General features: G+C 38.8%; 1 long non-coding RNA gene across 1 annotated transcript in view; it reads right to left on the minus strand.

The window, feature by feature from the left end:
* Nucleotides 1-19294, minus strand: part of LOC114805723 — a 137830-nt gene that overhangs the window by 15141 nt on the left and 103395 nt on the right. Inside the window, exon 3 of the long non-coding RNA XR_003753751.2 lies at nt 18633-18841. This is a non-coding gene — a long non-coding RNA (uncharacterized LOC114805723). The remainder of the gene's footprint in view (nt 1-18632; nt 18842-19294) is intronic.

Genomic DNA, 19294 nt, shown 5'->3' on the forward strand with positions numbered 1-19294 from the left:
AATTTCCCCTGTGGCAGCCATGTTGTCTTTCTTCCAACCAGTTGTGTTTCACTAACAGCTCTGTGATCCTAAAGTTGATTTCCAATCCTATCCATTTGTCAAGTGAGGTTCAACTATCTTTAAGCCCCAGAGGGGAAAGGAAGAAAACTGAAGGAGAGATGGAGCCCCACTCTCAGATACAGAGTCCCCAGTTCAGGGAAGAAAGAAGAGAAAGAAGGATAAGGTAATGACAGAAATCAGTTTTAGGTAATTTGTTGAGGAGGTATTTTATTACTATTATCCATCCCCAGGCATTTCCAGTTTGCCCTTTAGTGGCTCTCACTAGATTGATTTTCTATCTGCAAATTAAAATAAATTGGCAGTCTTAATCTTTGACCACTTCATTTTCTTTACTTTGGGTAAGAAGTTTTTAATTTTCTTGTTTTCACTTCTTTCCTAGGTCGACAGAAAAAGGAATATTAATCTTGTTTACCTTACAGCCTGTTATTCAGATTTATCTGCCTGTCTTATCTGCCTACTGTCTTCCTATGTATTCCCTTGAAGAAACAAGGCTGGATGGCTGTATTGTTGTGAGAGCATTCTTAGCAATAGGCTTAAAGAATTACTGTATTTCTTAGGGGTCTCATGGCATTGTCTCATAGGAATGAATGAAGAAGCCATATTTTGTAGTTTCAATATTTTAAAACACATCATAATTTGTGTTTCAAAGCTATTTGTATATCAGCCCCTAGAAATAAGATAGGCTTTTAGTACAATGCTCTACATTGATTATCATATCTCAGGTGAAACATGACCTAGTGAGAAGCAGTGTGGCCTATTGGATAGAGCACTGCCCTAGGAATCAGGAGGGTCTGAATTCTATTCCCAGCACCTCCACTCATCTGATGGTGACCTTGGGCAAGTTATTTAACTTCTCTGAGGTTCAATTGCCTCATCTGTAAAATGAGGATTAAGACTGTCAGCCCCATGTGGGTTATGGACTGTGTCCAACCTGATTACCTTGTACCTTGCCTGGTACATAGTAGTCACTAACAAATACTATTTTTTTTTTAAAAAAGGTCAGACACAATACTGTCTCACATGGGTCTAAAAGGTTAGGAGAACAGGCATTTAATCCCCATTTTACAAATGAAGAACTGAATCCCAGGAAAGTTATGTGACTTGCCCAAGGTCACATAGGCAAGTGGTAGAGCTGGAATTAGAACTGAGCTGCCTTTACTCCCAGGCCTGTGTTCTTTCCATTAGGCTATGCTGTTTCTCATCTTACTCTTGGCAAGAAGTCCTAGATATATGCAGAGTTTGAAAAAACTCGAAGTAAACCACAGATATGGGAGACACGTGGATAAAATTCTTATTTTCAAAATGATCCCTGTGTGTTTACTCTCCCTACACTATTTTGAAGATGTTTGATCTTCTTATGAACTCATGAAAGGCCTATGTGCAAGTGAGAAAAGATAAGTGCAGTTTGCTGACTTCCTTTCCTCTGTGGAGAATGCTGATGTTCTCTATACATTCCTTTCTTAAAGATAATCTTTGGTTCAAAGACTCTCAGCGTATATTTGGCTCTTGAGGATTTTGAAGAAAGAAAGCCAGAAAAATAAAAATCCTTTCTTATCTACATTTGCCTTGCCATAAATGCTGCCTTTATACAAGATGACTCTTTCCCTGCTGCCTCATGCATTAATTTTAAATATTATTGGCTTGACACTGGGATCTTCTGACTTCCAAGAAAGTGGTAGGAGATATAAGGTGGAGTAATGATCTCTACTTGGGCATTTCTGCTACTAACAAATGCAAAGTGGCAAGGCTCAATATAAAATGGAATACCATCTTTCATCAAGGCCTGATTTGTTTTCACATTCCTGTTTATAATGTAGTAGAATCAGAATGGAAAAGTGGGTAGTATCTGTGACAGAACACCAAAAAAGTGGTGATATGGTGAAATGTATTCAGTGTTTTGCTGAGAGCAGGAAAAACAACAACGGGATTTTCTAAATTGCATTGACTTTTCAGTATGTAAGTAGTTCGAAACACAGAGGGTGTTGGTTACACCCCTTAAACTCTTGCCTTTTTAAAGATAGTTTTTAACTGTGAGATTTCTGTTGTTTTACTGTCTCACCTCTTACTTGGTTAAATCTACATTTTAATTTGGGAGCCCAGCAAAATAGGGTCAAACTACTGAGTTCAGTTGTTTTAACAGAGTACATTCAAATGAATCTAAATTAATGTTTACCATGTGTCTCTAATTAAGCCCATCTAGAGCAGCACAAAGCAAATTTGTGAATGCTGTGTACTCTCAAAATGTTGATCAAGTTATTGCAGTTTTCTGTATCCAAACTTGGGGAGAGAACATAGCCTAATGAAAAGAGCACAGCTCTAGGAATCAAGAGACACTGATTCTAGTCCCAGCTCTATCACTGGACTGCTGTGTGGCTGGGAGAGGTTCACAAACTCTGTGTCTTGGTTTCCCTATCCCTAAAAGGAGGATAAGATATATCCTCTGCCTCATAGACTATGAGTCTTGAATGTGACAGGGATTGTGCCTGATCTGATTATCTTGCATCTATTAGTCAATCAATTGAGCACTTATTGAGCACTTACTGTGTACAGAGTACTATACTAAAAGCTTGGGAGAGAACAATATAACAATAAACAGACACAGTCCCTGCACATAATTAGCTTACAATCAGTGCTTAGTATACAGTACGGATTTCATGAATACCATAGCTTTATATCCAGATTAAATATTCTAGTCCTATTCATATAACTAAGGCTGTGAAAAAGTCAGATATGAATTCAATCTTACTAAATGAAAATCAGATGAAAAAATATTTTTACTCCAGAATGAATGGATTTTATAGTGTTACTCATTTGTTTTTAAATTCCATAGCAACATCTATGCTGCCTCATTGTGACATTTCTGTAGGGCAAAGCGCAGCAGGTGGCTGTCAGAATTAGACTGAGGTAAAGAACAGTAGATTATCAGAACCTGTTGAAGAAAGTCAAATGAATCTTAAAGACAGATGGGTAATAGCTGAAATTTTTGAAATATTCAGTGACAGAGTAAGGATCAAAAACTAAAACAAAATGGAAATAAAAACTCTAGATAATCAGGACATGTAAAGACAACTCAAAGGGATCCAACAAAGGTATCGCTGTTATATTCTATAAGTCTGTCACTTTGTGAAATGATTGGGAACTGATCCATCAGTCCCTTCAAGAAGCCCATAAAAAACTGAATTAGTTGTATTAGGGGAGCACATGACTATTGTTCCTAACATGCAGCTATATTCCATTCACATGATAAAATAATATTTTGTCCGTGCTGAAAAAAATAATGACCAAAAGATAATAGAAACCTGCTTTGACCCATGGATGAATGCCAAAATTAACATGGCATGGCCAGTTCATGAAACATAGGAAGAAAATCAAGACAGCAACAGTTGGGCATCCCAACCATCTTGAGAAATAGCTATAGCTAAGAGGACTCCTTGAAGCAATCTCTCTGAATATAACCCAGTGTAACCCTCTCCTACTGATGAAAAGAGGAGTAAATTTGGGATATGAACTGTGTCCTACCTAATTACCATGTATCTACCCCAGGGCTTAGAACAGTGCCTGGCACAGAGTAAGCATGTAAGAAATACCATAGAAAAGCTGCTCTTGGAAGAGTTAATTAGCATACTGTAGACAGCATGGGGTTGATTTTGCCACTGAAGGAAGTAATCTAGTCCAGTGGAAGGTGTATGGGATCAAGCAGACAGGATACCTGGGTTCAAGTCCCAGCTCAGACCTCAATAGCCTGCTCTTCTTGGTTTATTATTTTGTAATAAAGTTCTTCCACAGATATAACCAACCCATCTTATGCTGCTATTTGAGTACATGTTCCTGTTTTTACTCATCTTTGGGGGATGGCAAACAAAATGTCCTTTTCCTGATCCCTACCTCCTCTCCCACTGGAACTCAAGCTGCGGTATATACCATTTGGACTGCATTCTCCATTTGCTATTTTTCCTGGCTCTGACTGTTGAAATGACCTCCTCAAAAGCTGGGACAAGTACCACATCTATACATATAAAAGAATTTTCTATAATTTTATAAGATTAAGATTCATAAACATTTTCCTACTTTCCATCTCCACAGAATAAATGAAAAAAATTAAGGCCTCTATTAATCCATATCTGTTCATGCACACTGCATACGTGGATTCCAGGATATCCCTCTACCATCTGTTAGGAAATTAAGCCAGGTTTGATAAATAAAACTAAATGCATTAAGCACCAAGTAGTTACCACACTGCCTTAAGGTAATGTTTTCTTCCTGTAATTTTCTCTTCTTTACGCCCTAGCACTTAATAAATGGGATGCAGGTCAAATACTGTTTCTTCTTGAAAAATCAACATCTGGATAACTACCATCACCTTGATCTCCTTTGCAAGCAGTCCCAAGCACCCAGCATGAAATTCACTTCCAAATTAGAGCAATATTGTGACAAGTTAACTTCAAAACCTCTCGCGAGTTCATCAAAGCTAAACTCCAGCTTGTCACACGAAACGATCAGATTCTGCTCCAGCAATCCCAAGCTGTTCAAAAATGAAATAGCTTCTGACACATCTTCATTAGGGGAAGATCAAACCATCTTTTATGCACACATCTGTCTGGACTGCTTCATATGGAAAAACAACATTGTGGAAGGGAAAAATAGATATTGAAATTAATATCGCCCAGTATACAAACTATCCAAGATCCCTTCATAATTTTTTTTTGGCACTTGTTAAGCACTTACTATGTGTCAAGCACTGTTCTAAACAGTTAATCAGGTTGGATACATTCCCTGGGTTTCAAGAGGCTCACAGTCTAAGTAGTGGGGAGTGCAGGTATTGAATTCCCATTTTGCAACTGGGAAAACTGAGGCACAGAGAAGTTACGTGTATTGTCCAAGGCACAGAGCAGACAAGTGGTGGAGCCAGGATTAAGACCCAGGTCCTCTGGCTCCCAGGCCCATGTTTTAGCTACTAGGCCATGCTGCTTCCAGTGTGGTTATAATTACTCAGGCACACCACTCTGTGGTTATAGCTAGGCAGAGTTGGGAGGGAGGGGTGACTGGTAGACAAGGAATGGGAAAAGGAGCCGAGCCAAGAGACCCAAATTCTAGCCTCATCTCTGCTACTGGCCTACTGTATGATATTGAACAAGTATCCCAACCTCTCTGCCTAATTTTCCTCGACTGCAAAATGGAGTTAAGATATCTGCTCTTTTGCCTTTTAGACTGAGACCCCTCTGTGGCTCAACCTAATTTTTCTCATCTGCAAAATGGGAGTAAGATGCCTGATTTTCTGTTTCCTAGACTGTGAAATCTGGTCCAGCTCTAATCATCCTATATTCATTTCAGTATTTAGCACAATTCTTGGCCCATAGTAAGTGATTAATCATTTACAATATTTTCTACAATACATATTTTGTTGAAAATTTTGTCTAACAATATTCCTTCTACTTAGTTCATGAGCCCCATATGGGAAAGGAACTGCATCCAATCTGATTAACATGTATCTACCTCAGTGCTTAGTACAATGCCTGACACAAATACCAAATAACAATACTAATAATATTGGAAGTTATGTTAAATGCCATAGGTGTGGGATATTGGAGCATTCAGTAAATAGAATTGTTTCCTGCTTGCCAAGAGAAGAGAAACACTGAGGTGACTCTTTAGACATGCAGTAGAGAAAGGGAAGAGTAAGAGAATTCCTAATTTTCTTGGCTGCTTTGAAAAAAAGTAACATATTTCCCTTGAAAGAGTAATTACTAGTCTCCTAGTTATTACTTCTCCAGCTATTTAGTGTAAATTATACTTTTCCTATTCATAAATCTTTGGGTTAGTTATGTTCAGTAATTCCTTTCCATCATGTGGTATTGATATTCATCCAAAATTTGTAGATGATTATCACAGCCCCATTGGCCCTTGCTTACCCAGGCCATACAAATGTAAGTCTTTCAATCTTTCCTCACGAGTCAGTTGCTTCAGTCTCTTAATCGTTGCTGATGCCAAGGTCCCTCAAGCAGTAAGGATTTAAGGGACATCTTAGCCGAAAGGATTTTTGAGCTACAGCTTAGTTAATTCCAACACAGCAGTGTTTACTCCCATCTCCATATCATTAATAACCATGTAGAACATCCCTCAGAGAGAAGAATTCTCCTGCAGAAGGCCTCTTCTCTTCCCTTCCAATTCAACATGGAGCTATTTAATATTTCCCCATTCTCTTGAGTTCCTTAACAGCTTCTCGGATCATTTGAGAATGCTGTACTCGAACATCCAAGATTCTTTTATAAAATATAGAGTATTAAATCCTTCAAAGAAATATGGCTCCTAGGCTATTGCTTTCATCTATTAATCTTGCAAATCGGTAGAAAAGTAATAAATTTTATCTGCTATGATTTATTCTTTGGAAACATGCTTCTGGTACGTGGTCCAGAAAGCCTGGTAATAACTAGATAATCATGAGTCTTTACACTAAATCTTTATCTTTTCATATAATCAAATTAAATTTAGGGTTTGTTATTGATAAATATTTTTATTTCTATGTTTGGGTATTTTGAAATCTATGGGTGCCCTTTGTGTTTTATATGGAGTTTGAGAGAGCAATGACAATATTACAGTCTAGAGGGGGAGATAGACTGTAAGCTCACTGTGGGCAGGAAATCTGTCTGCCAACTCTGTTACATTGTAGTTTCCCATGCACTTGGTACAATACTCTGCACACAGTAAGTGCCCAGTAAATATGACTGACAGACATAAATATAAAAATAAGGTATAGACACATACATGTGTGATGTGGGACTGAGTGGTGAGCAAACACTGAGTGTGCTCAAACGATACAGATCCAAGCACACAAATGACACAGAAGAGAGAGGGAGCTAGAGAAAAGAGGGCTTATTCTGGGAAGGCCTCTTGGAGGAGATGTGACCTTAATAAGGCTTTGAAGGTGGGAAGAGTGGTGATCTGGCATAAATGGATGGGAGAGATTTCCAGGCCAGCAGGAAGATATGGGAAAGAGGTCCATGGCTAAATGATTAAAGGAAATTTTGAAAGCTAAAGTTTAGATGAATTGTTAAGCTGATCTTATTGTAAATGCCATATTTTAAAGAATGAATTCATTTTATTTACCGTTTATATACTTTAACTATAGTGCTTTAAGCAAAATAATTGATTTTTTATGTTTCATACTTGAATACCTGTTGCTACAATAATCTCAACTGAATGGACAATTTTTTTTAATGTTCACCATTATAAAGAAATCGTACTCGATATCAAAGTAGTTACAAAATCATAGGTAAATTCAATTAATGTAATTCTTTAACAGTTTCCATTCTTTCCTTTTATATTTCAGTGAGACAGAACATGCAGGAGACAAGAAACATATTTAAAAAAAATGTTTCCTAAATAACCTGCGAAATGTGTTTTTTTGCCAGAGTGCATTTTATGAGGTCATTTACAGACATAATCGTGAGCAAATGTGGCTTCTTTTATAGCTGAGGCAAATGAAGCATGCCTTCAATTAGAAACTTCTGAAAATACATTGCGGTAGCCCACTGAGAACAGAATTGCCTTTCTCCCCAGTATCACACCCACCTCGCTGCTGAAGCCCTGAGTTGCATTGAGTGTAAGGGTGATAAGTGTAATACACTCTTTCTGAATCATTTTAGCTCATTAAATGCATTTTGTACTTCAAATAATGGTTTGCAGATTACACATTTCATATATTTCTCAAAAATATTCACAAAAATATTCTGGTCTATTGGGTGAACAGCCCCACGTGGGATCAGAACTGTGTCTGATCTGATGATTATCTTATATCTACCCCAGGAGCTTGGCACATAGTAAGTGCTTAGTAAATATCACAGATACAATCAATGAAGTCTTTTGACTCTCCACTGTAATATGTTCACTCTTTTAAAACCTCTTCTCACCCCCCAGTGAATAATAATAATAATGTTGGTATTTGTTAAGCGCTTACTATGTGCAGAGCACTGTTCTAAGCGCTGAGGTAGACACAGGGGAATCAGGTTGTCCCACGTGGGGCTCACACTCTTAATCCCCATTTTACAGATGAGGTAACTGAGGCACAGAGAAGTTAAGTGACTTGCCCACAGTCACACAGCTGACAAGTGGCAGAGCCGGCAGTGCATTCCAAGATACTTGAAGGTAGGGAACGCTTGTGATTTCCTTCTATTTGTAGTCTATCATCCATGGTATTTACTGAGAGCTTACTGTGTGCAGAGCATTGTACTACAATAAAACAGTGTAGGTAGAAATGTTTGTTGCCCACAAGGAGATTATAGCCTAGAGGGAAAACAGATATTCAAATGAATTGCAGATATGAACGTAAGTGTAGTGGTCTGGGTGCTTAAAGGGCACAAATCCAAATGTCAAGTAGACTCCCAAGTGCTTACAAGAGTGCCCTGTAGTCAGAAGGGGTAATAAAGGACAAGGACAAGAACAACCTTTGAAGTTAAAGGGATACAAAGGTTTGTTGTTGGAATTAGAGTCCTCTTCCAGAGTCAGAAGGGAAAGGAGTCACCAATCCATATACTCCACGCCAATCTATTGTGAGTTAACACTGAGTTTCTTTCCCTAGGGGCAGCCCAAGGAAATTGCTAGCTAAGTGTGTGTGAAGTTTGGCTTGATAATGGCCATTCAGCATCTTCCTTTTTGCCCAGACCCAGAGGCCCTCCACCACCTGAGACTGACGACATTTCCTGCCTCATATGATTTTCTTCACTAATAGTATGCTGAAATAATACCATATCCATCCTATTGGAATAGGAACATATCAATCCCTAATAGTTTATTGGAATAACACAACATTCACCCTAATAATCTTTGGGAATAGATCCATATCCACCCCTAATAATCTACCAGAAGACCACATCCATTCTTAATAGTCTATTGGAATTGTACCACATCTGTTCCAATAGTCTATTGGAATAGGGGCATGTCCATCCCTAATAATCTGTTAAAATAGAACCATGTCCATCTCTACTACTGAAGTAGGGCTATATCAATCCCTCATAGTCTTGAAATAGGACCATATAATTTCTGGTCTAGGCTCAATAGATGGCAGAATAATAGAGATCACTTTGGAATTAAATGATTTCTGAAACAAAGGACAGAAGGTACTGTACTATTTATAAACATATAATTAGTGCAACATGGGATACAGCATCTCCAGAGGCTCCAGACTAATAATAATAATAATGTTGGTATTTGTTAAGCGCTTACTATGTGCCAAGCACTGTTCTAAGCGCTGGGGTAGACACAAGGGAATCAGGTTGTCCCACGTGGGGCTCACAGTCTTAATCCCCTTTTACAGATGAGGTAACTGAGGCACCGAGAAGTTAAGTGACTTGCCCGAAGTCACACAGCTGACAAATGGCCGAGCCAGGATTTGAACCCATGACCTCTGACTCCAAAGCCCGTGCTCTTTCCACTGAGCCACGCTGCTTCTCTAACTGACTACTCTATGCCCACATTCTGGACCACGGTATTCCTTCATTCTTTTCCCCCACCTTCCCATGAAAGATACAGTCTGAAATCAGACTGTATCTGAAATGTGTTTCTAGATTCTACATTCTTTTAGTCTCCCTCCCTCAGTGCTTTCCCATCTCAAAAAGCTCTAGCTTACTTGGATGCCTCCCAGTGAGTTTTTCACCTATCAGAAGTGAATATAGAGGATTTTCAAAGTTCTTCAGCTGGCAGGAGACACAGGAAAGATCCAAATCCTGTCACAACAATACACAATAAAGAACCCTTTGTTTTCTGTGATTGGAAGGAACAGCAAGTAAAAACCAGCAAATAGATGAAATCAAAGAATGTTGTCTTAACTTTGCTTTAGGAGAAAAGCTTTTAGCCAGGACAGCTATAGAAATTAGGGTGATGGAGATCCATCTATAATTAACCTCTCTAAAACCTTCAAATACACATCCAAAGATCTGGATTATCAGATTTTTAATATACGTAAGGACTCCAAGCAGAGCTACATCACAGAATGGAAGGATTTTCCTAACTCTTTTCAAAACTTCATAGTTTTTTGCTCTGCTGATTACTCAATTAATTCTACCCATCCTTCTCTTCAAGACAAACTTTGTTTTTCAAAGAGCTAGTGAATGAAAGAACTACTGGATTTCTTCAGGGAGTCCATCTCTGGGACATTCTGCTTCCCAATGCCACTCAGGAATTAGAGACCACCTTTATAGGTTGTCTGTCCACTTCTAAATTCTTGACCTACAGTAATCTCCAAAGGATCAATTTTTAAAATGGTATTTATTAAATGTTTACTATGTGTCAAACTGTACTAAACACTAGGGTAAATACAAAGCACAGTCCATGTCTCCCATGGGTTCAAAGTAATAATCCCCATTTTACAAATGGGGAAACTGAGGTCCAGAGAAATTAAGTGACAAGTAGCAGAGCTTGGATTAGAACCCAGGTCTTCTGACTCCCTGGGCCGTGCTCTTTTCTTTGGCCATGCTGCTTCCCCATGTTATTTATTGAGCATTTGTAGTATGTAGAGCACTGTATTAAGTACTTGGCAGAATACAACATAACAGAGTTGGTAGACACAATCCCTGCCCACACTAGAGGGGGAGACAGGCATTAAAATAAATTACCAAAGGATAGTTTACACATTCTATAGTTAAAAAATATTCAGTAATGAAGTACAAATATTAATTTGTATACTCAAGCATTTGTGCATTTTATTCTGTCCCGATATATGTGTACTCCTTCCTGCTTTGTAATAAGTGCTAAGGGAGACCACTGGAGTGACACAGCTATGAGGTTGTTAAATATTTGGGTAAGACTTGCTAAAGGATGAGGGATTTTATGAGGGTTTTGAAAATGGCGAGTGCAAGAAATCTGGATTTATGTTTGATTCTCAAACGTTATTATTCCCTCCTCTGTAATGTCTACCATTTTTTCCTCTTTCCTTACTAGACCTGCAATAGAACATTAGGTAGTGTCAAGCATTTCTATATCCCGATTGGTTCTCATGATGATGATGGCATTTATTAAGCACTTACTATGTGCCAAGCACTGTTCTAAGCCCTGAGCACTGTTCTAAAGCCCAAGAGCCAATGCTTGTACTAGTGAAAAATTATCACTCAATGTACTAAGTGCTTGGGAGAGTACAATCAACAGAGTTGGTAGATATGATCCCGGCGGACAAGGAGTTTTCACTGTAGAGGGAGAATCATCCTTTAGACCTGTCAATTCAATTTCACCACCAAAATTTTACAAGTGCCTCCCAACACCTAATTATCAGTAGTTATTTTATCTGTCAATTCAAAGTCATCCATTTGAGGGCACTTTTTTTTTTAACAAGAGTACTCATAAAGCATCTGAATGTAACACACTGGTACTGAACACTTGGTACTAAACACAGCAGAAGTAAACCACACCTTCTCTGCCCACAAGGAGCTTTCAGTCTAATGGGGGACAAAGACACAATTATTTACAAGTCATACGAAGAGGAAGGTGAAAAAGCATAAAATAGATCGTAATAGGTAGTAATTTAAATATTCCAGAAAGAAATACAATAAATAATAGAAGGTACAATTTTTTCTTCCTTGCTTATGGTCTTGTTTTGGTATGCTATGGTCATCGATTCTCCTCAAGATTCTGATTACGTAGGGCTTAATCACTGGGGCAGATTTACCAACACCCCAGTCCTTGAATATAGCCAACTCACCAGCATTTATTCATTGCTCACAATATCACAGTTCTGCAGAGTGACATATCTGAGGAGCATGGATTATAACAGAACACCCAAAATTTGAACTGAAAGGAGGCAAAAGCAAGTCAGGAGGTCAGAATACAAGATGATAGAGTGAAGCACAGTCAAAAGTAGTGCAACAAAACAGTGGACCTTTGGGAATACCACCACTCACCCAAAGAAGGGTTCATGAAAAATCTATCAAAATAGTCAATATTAACAATGGTATTTATTAAGTACTCACTGCATGCAGAGCACTGTACCAAATGCTTGGAAAAGTGTGCAGTACAATAGAATTAGCAGACAGGTTCCCTGTGCATAACGAGCATACAGTCTAGATCCAGTCGCTGCCATTAGGGAGTTTACAATCTAGTGGGGAACCTCATAAAAGTTTAATTTGAATAGCACTTGAAATTTTCACATAACTAGCATGTAAACAATTTAATTTACTGAATCCAGTCTTTCGCTGAATAACCAGTGAACTTCTAAATCCTCTTTCAATATACAAAGATAGAGCTTAGCAAGACCGTGTAAGGTTGCATTTGACTCTGAGGAGGGAAGAGGCGAAGATATGGAATACAAATTGAGAACCTACACAGCACATTTAAGGATTTTTTCCACAAAGTGTCCCAAAAGGGAGGAAAGATGTCTGACACCAAGTCTTCAAATGCCTTTCCCTCTAACATATTCCTGAACATTCACCAGCAGAAGACAGGAAATTGGGTGCCTCAAAATGACTCTTTTAAGAGCTTTCCTCTAGTTCCCAAAGAGATATGTTTGTTTCTCAGAGATTTATTTTGTTATTATCACATCTGAAATGTGTTAAAAAGAAGGGAAAGGACTTCTGTAAGCTTGAGACAACAGTAAATCAGTTGTCCTAAGTGCATTTCTGTCTCAAAGATTTATTTTGTTTTGTTATAATTGAAGCAAGTCAAGGAGACAGTGGTATGGAAACACTTTTGTTTCTAAAGCGGGAACAAAGGTCAGAAACTTACGAATCAAACTTGCTCAAGATAAAAATGTTTTCTTAATATCTGGCGAGGCCCTAAGAGAACAGTCTGAAGCCCTGTCTGAGAAGTCTGCCATGTGATGTGTTTATATTTGCTGTACTGTCAGGAAAAGTAGTTACACTGAAAGAAAAACAATGAGCCACATCATCTAGTCATCTGAGTGTACTTCCTGATTATGTTAATTGCTTGCAAGCAGGGATGCTGAAGTCATCACTGAAGCTGATGGACCTATATAGCACAGAAGCAGCAGCATGACCTAGTTGAAAAAGCACGGGCCTGGGCGTCAGAGGACTTAGATTCAAATCATGGCCCTGCCACTTGCTGCTGTATGATGTTGCACAAGTAACAATTTCTCGGTGCTTATTTGCCTCACCTGTAAAATGGGGATTCAATACCTATTTTCCCCTCATAGACCATGAGGTCAATGTGGAACCAAGACTGTATCCAACTTGATCACCTTTTGTCTGGGCCCCTGCTCAGTAAAATGTTTGGCACAAGGTAAGCACTTAAAAACCACAATTAGTAGTCATAGTATAATAAAGGTAAATGGCCTAGAAGTAAAATGGGCAGCACAGGTGCTATTGTCTTCTGGAAGGAGGTCAAAATGGTGCCCTCTTTAAAGAAAAACCATAAGCAGCATGGCCTAGTGGATAGAGCATGGGCTTGGGAGTCCAAAGGGCCTGGATTCTAATCCTGGCTCTGCCAGTTGTCTGCTCTGTGACCTTGGACAAGTCACTTAACTTCTCTGTGTCTGAGTTCCCTCATCTGTAAAATGGGAATTAAGACTGTGAGCCCTATCTGGGACAGGGACTGTATTCAAACTGAATATCTTATATCTACCTCAGCACTTAGAACAGTGCCTGGAAGATAGTAAGCACTGAAATACCATAATTATTATTAATTATAAGTGCTTATGCCTTTCTCTGCTTGCCTATCTCAGGAGGTGTGCTGTGAGATCTAGGTTCTTGGCCATTTCCTCTGGCTCTGTGACCCCGATTTCCTTAGCAGTTGGGAAAAGTGCCAAGTCTTCTCCACATGTTGAAAGGTTTTCTATATTTTGCAGGGTTCCAGCTTTAGGAAAAGTTGGGTTCAGGAGCAAATTAAAATGTTGCAGCCAACAAGTCCCCTTTTGTTTATGACAAGACTAGAGCCAGTTACACTCTTCAGAAGGGATGTTGTATCAAAATATCCTCTTTAGGATATATAGAAGCTTTGGATTTGATGGCAACCTACAGACAGGAATCTCTCAAATCAGAAGGGATAAAGAAGACGGTGAGCATCGCTGAAATTATCATCCACTAATTCTCTCGCAAAATCTCAGTCTTCACCAGTTCTACTAAAATGCTGCAGGAAGGAATTCAGCCTACATAGCAACAGAGAACATGTCATGTTGTTCTCAGGAAATTTAACTCGACCTCGTCCACTCCCTCTACCAGCTAACCAAAAAATGCCAAAAGATTCCATGCTTTTTTTCCCATCAGGAATTGAAAAGAAGCCCTCTGACTCAGTAGAATTCAGTGCTGTGTTCATTGTGTTTAGTGACACTAGAATACACTTGACACACTGAGACCTTCTGGAGGAGATGAGCTGCAATTTCTAAACAAAAATCATAATGTTCAGCAGCCTACATGGTATACAGCAAGGCAGAGGAGTGAAGCAGCTGACATAATCTCACTGAAGCATTGAAAGGAAAACTGGGGGGTCAGCATTCAACAAAATCGCCTGGAAAGAGGGAGTCAAGATTGATAGCAAGCTGACACACCTTCTTGATGCTATAGGTTATTTCCAAATGATGTGGTAAGCCCAGTTTATTCTGTGTTGCCATCGTTTCAGTTGCAGTGGGACACTTGGATGTTGGTGTCAGACTATTCTGTCCATCCAAGGTCAACCCTCCAAGTTCGGAGTCTTCAAGCAACTTGCAAAGACTTAGGGGCAACTGGCCTGGGGCTGTTGTAAGCTGGTGACTCTGCTCTGGAAATCCAGGCAGAGGAGGACTTGTGGAGGCTAAAGAACTTCTTTGCCATATACTCCTATTAACCATGAGGAAGCCCAAGTTTATGTACAGTCTGCGCCAAGAAAGCACTATTTGCAACCAAAGATCTTTACTTCTGTCTACAGCTAGAAGCTGAAACTAAATATTGCTACCATCCTAACATGTGTACCTAATGCTGATACAAAGGCACTGTAGCCTAACAAAAAGAGCACAGTACAGGAGTCAGGAGAGGAGTATGTTTTGAAACCCAGCAATGCCACAACCTGCTGTGTGACTTTAGAGAAGTCACTGAATCCTCTGGACTTCAGTTTCTTCATCTGTAAAATGGGGATGAATTAACTGCTGCCCTCGCAGACATCAAAGCCCCCTGTGGGATAGGTTCTGTGTCAGATCTCATAAGCTTATATCTGCTTCAGTGCTTATCACATAGCAAATGCATAATAATTACATTATTGCAACATTATTGGACCCATCCATTCCTAATTCTCATTGTTTCTTGTGGGTGAGATGCCTTGTTCCACAAGGGTTACAATTAGAGACACCATCAAGATGAAAAACATTTGATGAAAAACATTCAGAGATAAAAATCTGCTTGTATCATGGGATTTTGCTTCACGCTATCTTTAAAGGATTTTTTTCAGACTGCCTTTCCTGTGATTTTCTACTTTTAGCTCACCATAGATTAGTTGTTTGGGCACCCTGCTGTCTTTTACTCTTTTCACAGTTCCCAGCCAGCAGAGATGCAAAGTGAGGAGCATTGTTTCACAAACTTTATTCTGGGAACTCACTGTCTGCCCCTTGTCTTGTTAGGTGATGGCACATAATGCACATATGTACTGGAATTGATCTATGAGTCAAATGTGAGGCCTGTTGTAGGTCTGAGTTCACAACCAAACAGAAGGCCAGGCTCTCTATTTGCCCTTATTGCAACTGTTTGCTCTGTATCTTGATGCCCCATGGATTCTAGCTGGGATCCTGGGGTCCTCAATCATCCAACAGATGATTTATATGGAGGAGAAAATTTTAAATGTGTTTTCAAGCTGCTGGCAAGGAGGGCAATGAGAGGTTAATTTTTAGTGGCAACACTGATGTAGCAATAATAGTTGGCAGTCCTGTTGAAAAACTGAAGGCAAATGATAATCCTTTAACATGAACTCCACAACAGAGAAAGTGCAAACCAAATATCAGATTTAGGTTAAAAAATGCAAATAAATGACTTCCTATGCTCTCTTAGTTTTATAAAAAGGACTCAAAATAAGAGTTTATTATGAGATAGCATGGGATGGATTTATCCAATTCTATGCAGATGAAATTGTGCAATACCTCTGTGAATGCAATTGCTGTTTAAGAGAAGTGTCAGAGCAATTCAATTTGGCCTTGCAAGGTTGGTAAATCAAACATAAATATCTAAAAAATGGAATTGAAGCTGAATATGTAATGCATATATACTCTGTTGGTTATAGACAATGAAAAATGGCACAATAAAATGATACCTAATGATGATTTAAATATATATTTTGGCGAAGTTTATCCTGCCCCATGTCTTTCTCATTCTTTTTTAATAGTATTTATTTAGCACTTACTATGTCTCAAACACTGGTCTAAGCTCTGGGGTAGAGATCCATGTCAGGTCAGACAGGGTTCCTGTCCCATCTGGGACTCAGAGACTAAGTAGGAAGAACAGGTATTGAATTCCCATTTTATAGTTGAGAAAACTGAGGCACAGAGAAGTTAATGACTTGCCCAACGTCACACAGCAAGTGGCAGAAACAAGATTAGGCCCCAGGTCCTCTGAATTCCAGGCCTATGCTTTTTGCTCTAGGTCATGCTGCTTCCATGCTGTTTTTCAGTGGATGAAATGAAATGCATCCCAAATATCTGAACTGTGTAGGTTAAGAACAGAGACATTTTGAGCATATATCTTAAGATCTAGAGTTGAAGATACCACATGAAATATAAACAACTTATCCATCTTCAGCATTTACCCTCAGGGAAGTGTTCCAAACTGCTAGGAGAATTCAATTCCACTGAAGACTTTGGTCAGTAATTTATAAAAGCCCTATCAAGAGCAGAAGAGCAGAACAAAAATACTTGGTCTGATTACTACTCTTTGCTACAAGAAATCTGACATGAGTGTTTTGGGGGTCTCCACCTCTCTTAAGTGTTTTCCTGATACATTTGGTCTTTGGATTTCACTTAGATTCTATCAGAAAACACAAGAAATTGAGTTTTGTATTTCTAATGCAAAAAGGAATACACAACGTCTCCTTGATCTGCCATTTAGAAAGGCTAATGCAATAGATGTCTCATTTTTATTAAAGGGGATTTCAGGCTAGCTGAAATAAGATCATCACAGAAAAATAGCAGAGAGCAAGAAGTTTCCTGTTTCGACACTGTCGTGGTTTATAGACTTATTATGAATCTTTTCTTCCCTACAACACATTTGAAAGAAACTAAAAAAGGCAGCACCAAAAGACCTATAGGCAATAGAGAAGCAGCATTGCCTAGTGGATAGAGTACAGGATTGGAAGTCAGAAGGACATGGGTTCTAGTCCTAGCTCTGCCACACATTTCTGTGTGACCTGGACAAGTCACTTAACTTCTCTGTGCCTCAGTAACCGCACCTGTAAAATGGGGAATAAGATTGTGACCCCTATGTGGAACAGAAACTGTGTCCAAACAAATTAGTTCGTATCTATCCCCACATTTAGTACAATGCTTGGCGCAGAGGGTGCTTCAAGCACTTAGTACAGGGATCTGCACATATTAAGCCCTCAATATGATTGAATGAAATACCATTAAAAAATAGATGTATAAAGAGATGAAATCTAACACCAAAACAGCATAAAGGCAAATAAAAGCAAAATAATATATCTAACACCTTAAATGACTTTATCCAATTAGTTTACTGTTTTCTTGCCAAAAAATATGCTTAAACATGCCCACCTTTTCCAAGATAACATCAGAAAATCAATTCTTTAGTTCGCAAAGGATACCTAGATTATAGATTTCTGGTAGAAGGTGACATCTGCTAATTTCTTTCATATTTCCAGTCAACTTAGAAGTCAAATATCTTGTATTGCACAGACCAGCATTAGTGACACAAATTTTCATTAAAAGTACTTTATGTCAAACGTGGGCAAGCAAGCAGAGAGATAACGATCCATTTATCAGAAGGAGGTAAAGCATATATTTAGGAGAAAGAAACTTAATTTTCCTCTTGTGAAATTTAATGAAAAACTAAAAAGTGAAGCAGATTAAATCACTCATGATAACACTTTCAGGTAAAGCCTTAAGCCTAAAAATTTAATATCTATAGGCTTTCCCAGAACACCCAGAGTTGTGTCATTCTTCCCTTTTACATTGTTCCTGGAAAAAAAATGTAAGTAGCAAAAGGGGAGGACTGATCTGTCTTCTGGAAGGCAAAGGGTATGGAGACCTGATTGTGAGACAGTCTGTTTTAGTAATCTACCTTCCAAGAGAGACATTTGTGGGGGTATCCTCCCTCTTTCTACTTCAGCACCAGAATTTTAGCTATTTTAAATGAAACTCAATGAACTCCCATTGAAATAAATCCTTTTGGCCTTCAGCAGACCATTCATTATTGCAAAAGTCTTGAAAACTGAGGCATCTCCCCACTAGCACATATACACTCCTATGCTGGACACACAAGATTTCCATGTAGCTCTCCAATGTAGTGGCAGATAACATGGCCTCGTGGAGAGAGAATGATCCTGGAGTTTATTCTCCAAAAGTAAAACAACCTCCTGAAGTGAAGGGGAAAGAAAGATGTGGGAGAAATAAGCATTCCCATTTCAGAGATGAGGAAAAGGAGACCTAAGGAGATTAAGTGATTTACCTGAGGTCACATGGGCAAAAACACTGGTCTCGTGATTTCCAGTCTGCAGCTCATTTCACTGGGCCAGATGATCAATGAAGGCCAGATGATCAATGAAGGCAAGATTCACTGACCTCGCTGAGTAGAGCAGATAGTTACAAGCTGGAGAGTTGACTCAGGTGAATAGTAGAATTACATTTTTACTTTATAGTTGCTTGTCCTTGGAAAATCTAATTCAAAGAAAAAAAAAAGTAATGCTTTTTGAAAGACTTATTTATTATGCTTTTCTTAGTTGACAATAAATCATGGGTCAGATTCCCTTTCCTCTATAATAACTTGAACAATTCAGACAGCAACGGCCTTTTTATTTAGAGTCTCCTACTGGAGATGCTTATCCCACTTGAAAAATCTGCCTTGACCCAAAAGTGTAACACTCTTTGCAACTCAACTTCTGGTTGGAATTTTTCCAACTAGAGCAAGGATGTGATAGCATGCATATGCTGCTTCTAGAGCAACGATGTCCTTAATGATCGATGCAGTGACTACGAGTTGCTATGATCTGTTGTTTGAAAGTTGTTGCCATCACTTTTCAGCTCTACCAGGTCGACCACGTTTTAGTGAAGATTTACACCCAGGGGAAAATAAACTGTCTATATTACATAACTTCAAATGCCTATAACCTA

This window comes from Ornithorhynchus anatinus, chromosome 19 (assembly GCF_004115215.2).
Source record: "Ornithorhynchus anatinus isolate Pmale09 chromosome 19, mOrnAna1.pri.v4, whole genome shotgun sequence".
Lineage (NCBI taxonomy): Eukaryota > Metazoa > Chordata > Mammalia > Monotremata > Ornithorhynchidae > Ornithorhynchus > Ornithorhynchus anatinus.